We start from the raw sequence: 7748 nt of genomic DNA on the forward strand, positions 1-7748 counted from the left end.
TTATTTTTTTTTCAACTGTATGATTCTTTTAAGATTTTAGGTTTGATTCTTGACAGCAAATTTACTTTTGTGAAACAAACACATTAGGCTTGTTTTTTCAACTGCAAAAAAAATTTGCCTTGTTGAGAAAGTTGTAAGATTTTCGGTGACCAATCTATTCTGAAGAAGTGTTTTAATTCTTTCGAGTATTGTTCTGTTTGTTCTTCTGCTGATTCTCATCTTAATTTGTTGGACAGGAACTTACGGTCTATTAAATTTCTTATTCCTGATCTAGTTATTAATCTTTGGTATCGTTGTTCAATTAGTTCGTTTTGTATGTTGCATAAGATTTTTCATAATTCTGACCATCTTTTACATTTTGATCTTCCCGGATACGTACATCCTGTTCGTAATACTAGGTATGCAGTTAATTCTAATAGCCAGGCCTTCTCCATTATGAGGCTCAATACTACACAGTATTCTAGAAGTTTTATTTCAGCTGTGATCAAGTTGTGGAATGATCTTCCTAATTGGATAGTTAAATTGGTAGTTTCAAAAGTACAAACTTGCAACAAATGTTTTTTTATGTTGAACAGGCTAACATAAGTTTCTTTTTATAGTTTATATATGAAAGGTCTGTTTTAATGTTGTTATTGTTCTTAGTATATTTTATGTTATTTGTCCAATACTTCTCATATAGTTTACTTATTTCCTTTCATCTCTGGCCTCCCTGTTTTAGCCCTTGAGTTTATAGCATCCTGCTTTCCAACTAGGGTTGTAGCCTAGCTAATAATAATAATGATAATAATAATAATAATAATAATAATAATAATAATAATAATAATAATAATGAAAATAATAATAATAATAATAATAATAATAATAATAATAATAAAAATAATAATAGTTGCACATAAGCAACGATAAAAATCACATTGATGAGTATTTTTATTGAGTTTATCCGTGATCTTTCCTTTATTTTCTTATTGTTTTTGTCAATGCTATTACCATAATGATTTTCATTTTGGAAAATGAACCAAATATATGATCAAGATGTACTGCATCTGTCTTTACTCTATCATTGTAGTAATTAGGTGTTAAGCAATGGTATGGGGTGCTGGACTGCTAAGGGCTGACCAAAAGGGGTGCTAAGGTAAAAAAAGGTTAAGAAACGCTGAACTATGATATCAAGAGCGGAAGTTCCTCAGTGGAATAAGGCTTAGTAACCGAACGATAGATCACCACTCTAGGAAAGAGAAAACCATCATCTGAGTGTGAGAAGTTCCTCTCCCAACAATTCAGTGTATTCTTGTGTATTCACTTGTATCTGTGATCTATCTCTAATTGTAGTTAATAATATTGTATATCTCAGAAATCATTGATTGATTTACCATTGTGAATTGTCGTTTGCCAGGTAACCGTCAGAGAGGAACTATGTTACTATATATGTATCTTTATTCATGAGACCAAAATTCACATGCTTTCGTACTTTGTAGAAATATGACCGTCCTTATGGCATGCTATGATAAGGACAAAGAGCGACATCTCAGTTGAGAATGTCGCTCTTACATTAATTTACCTAATTAAGTTTATTGCTATGATCTTAGTATGTAATATTTGATGTAGAGCGGTTAGCACCGTAAGATAGTTTTACGCAACTCCAGTAGACGTTGCAGATATAATAATTAAATTCTTATTTAAAGGTAACTCTTGGTTTATCTGCAGTAGTAGTAGCTGAAAGTGTAACTAGAACGGTCACTCGGTAGAGCACATACCTTCGCCTATATCATGTTGTATAACAATAGATGGGCAATTGAATTATGCATATATTGGCCACAGTTTAGGGCAAATAAGATAAAAATTGACGACGATAAAACAAAAAGAGGCTTTTTACCTATTCGTGACCTTAACCTTTAAACCAATCACTCCAAAAATTTGATCAAATTGTCCTTGGATCATGGCCAATCAAATTCCATGAGATTCGGTCAAATAGTTTTTGAGTAATGCGAATCATAAACACACAAACAGACATACAAACATACGCCTAACAAGACAACCTTCGCAACGAAGTTGGCGAAGGTAATGATATGTTTGTTGTTTACTTATGTCACCAGGGAATCCATTAAAAGGCAAAGGATAAGGAGAATATAAAGGTAGTTGTTCACCCTCTCTTCACGCCCTCCATAGATGTGTATGCGTTTGTGCGTGGACTATTGGCGTCACATTGTTCACGCACAACCAACTAACTAATTATAGCGAAAATTTACATCATGTTTAAATTCCGTACAGTATGCTTTGAGTCTATTCTTGATAACAACATTTGAATTTGCTTTTAAGTTGTTTTATGTTAAATGTAAACCGTTATTTCTATATTCGTCGTAATTGTATAAATTTTCTCTTCCCAATATCCAACTCGAACACAAACATATTTTTGCTTAAGGCTTTATAGGCGTGTGGTGGTGGTGTTTGTGGGACTAGAAAAAAGTTGTCTTTCATGTAATGACTCTCTTGTTATGTTTAACTTTGTTATCAAATTAAGCTTGACTTTAAATTCAACAATTGCTTTTCGATATCACTACATTTCCTTTACTTTCCGGTGTTTCAATTTCATAACTCGTGGCTGTAGCTTGATCCTGATGTGCTCTTGTATTAAGATGATAATACTTCAAAGTTACGCAAGGTAGTTAACGCAGAGAGAGAGAGAGAGAGAGAGAGAGAGAGAGAGAGAGAGGGAGAGAGAGAGAGAGAGAGAGTTGATGTCTCGACGTATCTTATAGCAAATTTATGATATGAGTGGTAAAATTATTTTTGTCCTCGTTAACAACAAATTAGTTGAGAGATCTCTTCCTATAATTTAGCACAGGGAAGAATGCGTTAGGTTATTACATATGTGGCTTTAGCTATTTTGACCAGGTATCATGAAGCATCATACAGTCCCATTTTATCCACCATTTTCGCAACACTCGGCAGTCAGCCATTCTAATTCATACTTAAAAACATAAACTTCCCATTTTTGACATTGTAAACAAAATGACTCGTTGCCCCCTGAGAGAATCGAACTCTCGACCCCTGGTTTACAAGACCAGTGCTCTGCCCCTGAGCTAAGGAGGCTTCTACCGACACAATGCAATGTTTACAATAGATATATGATTTCCTTTTATTTTCTTCAATACTAAACAGTTGAATATAAATTTTACACAAAATATTATCAATTCTATAATTCAGTGTGTAAAATAACATATACAAACTAGACGTAAAATTCTACACTATATGGGTTCATTTACGAAAGGTCTATCTGGATTTTAGAGAATCTAAAAATAAGTGTTTCATATATAAGACGAATAGCACAATAAAACTTGATATTTGCTTACTAACTTTAATTAAAACTTAGGATGACATCAGATATCAATAAGAAAATTTACCTGTCGTGGACAAATGTTAGAGACCTTTTAGCACTGGGCATTCCAAAACGAAGATCAGCTGAACATTGATTTAACCTTTATTGTGATTTACTTTGAACCCCTCTGGTCATCAATAGAAAGGTTGTGGCGTTCCACTATTTCATAGTATTCTATCGCTTTTCTTCCTATCGTTTTCAACGATGTGTTGGACGGACATAATAAAATGGCTAAGAATGACTTGTCCTTTATCAAGAGGTTGCTTTTCAACATGTTATTTTATCTTCTCTGGTTATCTTTTCAAAACCATCATTGCTACTATTCTTCAATAACATGCTTGTGAGTTCTACTTCATTGTGATTCAACAAAATTGAGTTTAACATTACTGTGACTTATTTACAACCCCTCTGATCATCAATAATAAGACTGTGAGTTCTCCTTCATAGAGTATCAACATAATTGAAATTGCAATTGCTCTGACTTATTTACAAACCCTCTGCTCTTCAATAACAACGTTGTGAGGTCTACTTTATTGTGAATCAACATAGGTGATGTTACGATTGCTCTGACTTATTTACAACCCCTCTCCTCTTTAATTACAAGGTTATGAGTTCTACTTCGTTTTGCATCGATATAATGAATTTCACCTTTGCTGTGAATTATTTACAACCCCTCTGCTCCTCAATAACAAGGCTGTGAGTTCTACTTTATTGTGTATCGACCTAATTGATTTTACCATTGCTGTGACTTATTTAAGACCCTTCTGCTCCTCAATAACAAGGCTGTGAGTTCTATGTCATTGTGCATTGACTTAATGGATTTTACCATTGCTGTGACTTATTTAAAACCCTTCTGCTCCTCAATAATAAGGCTGTGAGTTCTATGTCATTGTGCATTGACTTAATGGATTTTACCATTGCTGTGACTTATTTAAAACCCTTCTGCTCCTCAATAATAAGGCTGTGAGTTCTATGTCATTGTGCATTGACTTAATGGATTTTACCATTGCTGTGACTTATTTAAAACCCTTCTGCTCCTCAATAATAAGGCTGTGAGTTCTATGTCATTGTGCATTGACTTAATGGATTTTACCATTGCTGTGACTTATTTAAAACCCTTCTGCTCCTCAATAACAAGGCTGTGAGTTCTATGTCATTGTGAATTGACTTAATTGATTTTACCATTGCTGTGACTTATTTAAGACCCTTCTGCTCCTCAATAACAAGGCTGTGAGTTCTATGTCATTGTGCATTGACTTAATGGATTTTACCATTGCTGTGACTTATTTAAGACCCTTCTGCTCCTCAATAACAAGGCTGTGAGTTCTACTTCATTGTGCATTGACTTAATTGATTTTACCATTGCTGTGACTTATTTAAGACCCTTCTGCTCCTCAATAACAAGGCTGTGAGTTCTACTTCATTGTGCATTGACTTAATTGATTTTACCATTGCTGTGACTTATTTAAAACCCTTCTGCTCCTCAATAACAAGGCTGTGAGTTCTACTTCATTGTGCATTGACTTAATTGATTTTACCATTGCTGTGACTTATTTAAAACCCTTCTGCTCCTCAATAACAAGGCTGTGAGTTCTATGTCATTGTGCATTGACTTAATTGATTTTACCATTGCTGTGACTTATTTAAAACCCTTCTGCTCCTCAATAACAAGGCTGTGAGTTCTACTTCATTGTGCATTGACTTAATTGAGTTTACCATTGCCGTGACTTATTTAAAACCCTTCTGCTCCTCAATAAGTCACAGCAATGGTAAATTTACTTTTGAGAAACATATAAGGTCTGTGTCTTCTTCAATTTCACAAAAAATAGGCTTATTGAGAAAGTCTTTCAAGATTTTCGGTGATCAATCTATTCTGAAGAAGTGTTTTAATTCTTTCATTCTACCTTGTTTTGAGTATTGTTCTCCTGTCTGGTCTTCAGCTGCTGATTCTCATCTTAATTTGTTGGACAGAAACTTACGGTCTATTAAATTTCTTATTCCTGATCTAGATATTAATCTCTGGCACCGTCGTTCAATTAGTTCATTATGTATGTTGCATAAGATTTTTCACAACTCTGACCATCCTTTACATTCAGATCTCCCTGGACAATTCTATCCTGTTCGTAATACTAGGCAGGCAGTTAATTCTAATAGCCAGGCCTTCTCCATCACGAGGCTCAATACTACGCAGTACTCTAGAAGTTTTATTCCAGCTGTGACCAAGTTGTGGAATGATCTTCCTAATCGGGTGGTTGAATCAGTAGAACTTCAAAAGTTCAAAGTTGGAGCAAATGCTTTTTTGTTGACCAGGCGGACATAGTCTTTTTATAGTTTATTTATGACATATTTGTTTTTGATGTTGTTGATAGTTTATTATATGATATGTCTGTTTTGACGTTGTTTCTTATTTTAGAATGATTTATTGTTAATTTGTTCTCTTCATTTATTTATTTCCTTATTTCCTTTCCTCACTGAGCTATTTTTCCCTGTTGGAGCCCCTGGGCTTATAGCAATCTTGCTTTTCCAACTAGGGTTGTAGCTTGGATAGTAATAATAATAATAATAATAACAAGGCTGTGAGTTCTACTTCATTGTGCATTGACTCAATTGAGTTTACCATTGCAGTGACTTATTTAAAACCCTTCTGCTCCTCAATAACAAGGCTGTGAGTTCTACTTCATTGTGCATTGACTTAATTGAGTTTACCATTGCAGTGACTTATTTAAGACCCTTCTGCTCCTCAATAACAAGGCTGTGAGTTCTACTTCATTGTGCATTGACTTAATTGATTTTACCATTGTTGTGACTTATTTAAAACCCTTCTGCTCCTCAATAACAAGGCTGTGAGGTCTACTTCATTGTGCATTGACTTAATTGATTTTACCATTGTTGTGACTTATTTAAAACCCTTCTGCTCCTCAATAACAAGGCTGTGAGTTCTACTTCATTGTGCATTGACTTAATTGATTTTACCATTGTTGTGACTTATTTAAGACCCTTCTGCTCCTCAATAACAAGGCTGTGAGTTCTACTTCATTGTGCATTGACTTAATTGATTTTACCATTGTTGTGACTTATTTAAAACCCTTCTGCTCCTCAATAACAAGGCTGTGAGTTCTACTTAATTGTGCATTGACTTAATTGAGTTTACCATTGCAGTGACTTATTTAAAACCCTTCTGGTCCTCAATAACAAGGCTGTGAGTTCTACTTCATTGTGCATTGACTTAATTGAGTTTACCATTGCAGTGACTTATTTAAAACCCTTCTGCTCCTCAATAACAAGGCTGTGAGTTCTACTTCATTGTGCATTGACTTAATTGAGTTTACCATTGCAGTGACTTATTTAAAACCCTTCTGCTCCTCAATAACAAGGCTGTGTGTTCTACTTCATTGCGTATCGACCTAACTGATTTTACCATTGCTGTAAATTATTTACAACCCCTCTGCTCCTCAATAAAAAGGCTGTGAGTTCTACTCCATTGTGTATCAACATAATTGATTTTACCATTGCTGTGATTTATTTAACAACCTCTGCTCTTAAAAAAAAAAAAAAAAAAAAAAAAAAAGGCTGTGAGTTCTACTTCGTTGTGTATCAACATAATATATTTTACCATTGCTGTGACTTATTCACAACCCCTCTGCTCTTCAATAAAAAGGCTGTGAGTTCTACTTCGTTGTGTATCAACATAATTGATTTTACCATTCCAGTGACTTATTTACATCCCCTCTGCTCCTCAATAATAAGGCTGTGAGTTCTACTTCGTTGTGTATTGTGACGGGCCGAGAGAAGATTGTGATTCAAAGACAGGATGGAAGCAACTGAGTGAGTTTATTATAGAACACTCTCCTTTATATACAAAAGCTCAATGCAACAGGAAATTTCATGTTCAAAACCAACACTGTCAACGGTGAGAAAAACAGGCATGATTATTCAGGTTCTTTTTAGTGCGAGGGAAGAGCGATGATACAAGCATATACTCAAAATGAACAATGTACGATCGTGTGACACACGATTGATACATGGCTCCCCCCTAAAAATGACATACTGTACATGTTAAACAGGGCACCCTGATCTAGAGAGGCAAACTTTAGGTGGGTCATCTGGCAGGAGATAAGCAGGTTTTAGACGATCAATGGAGACCCAGTCTTCTTTGCCACAAAAGTTTAGTAGGAATGCTTTCGGACTGCGTCGGATCACATGGAAAGGGCCCGTGAAAGGGGTGTTAGCGGTGGCTTGCTAGTGTCGTTGCGCAGGAAGACATGCGTTGCAGAGTGCAAGTCTGTTGGTATGTGATGCTTCGCTGGGGAATTGTAAGTCTGGCAGCATAAAGTAAATTTTCCCAAGACGTGACGTATGCGCTGGAGATTGT

The 7748-nt window shown here is 35.1% G+C and overlaps 1 non-coding gene across 1 annotated transcript; it reads right to left on the minus strand.

Annotated features, from left to right (window-relative positions):
* Positions 1–3018: 3018 nt before the first annotated feature.
* On the minus strand, positions 3019–3090 carry TRNAT-UGU (transfer RNA threonine (anticodon UGU)). Its single transcript has one exon. It is a non-coding gene; the product is annotated as a tRNA-Thr (tRNA).
* Positions 3091–7748: the final 4658 nt, after the last annotated feature.

The sequence above is a fragment of the Palaemon carinicauda genome, chromosome 2, assembly GCF_036898095.1.
Source record: "Palaemon carinicauda isolate YSFRI2023 chromosome 2, ASM3689809v2, whole genome shotgun sequence".
NCBI lineage: Eukaryota > Metazoa > Arthropoda > Malacostraca > Decapoda > Palaemonidae > Palaemon > Palaemon carinicauda.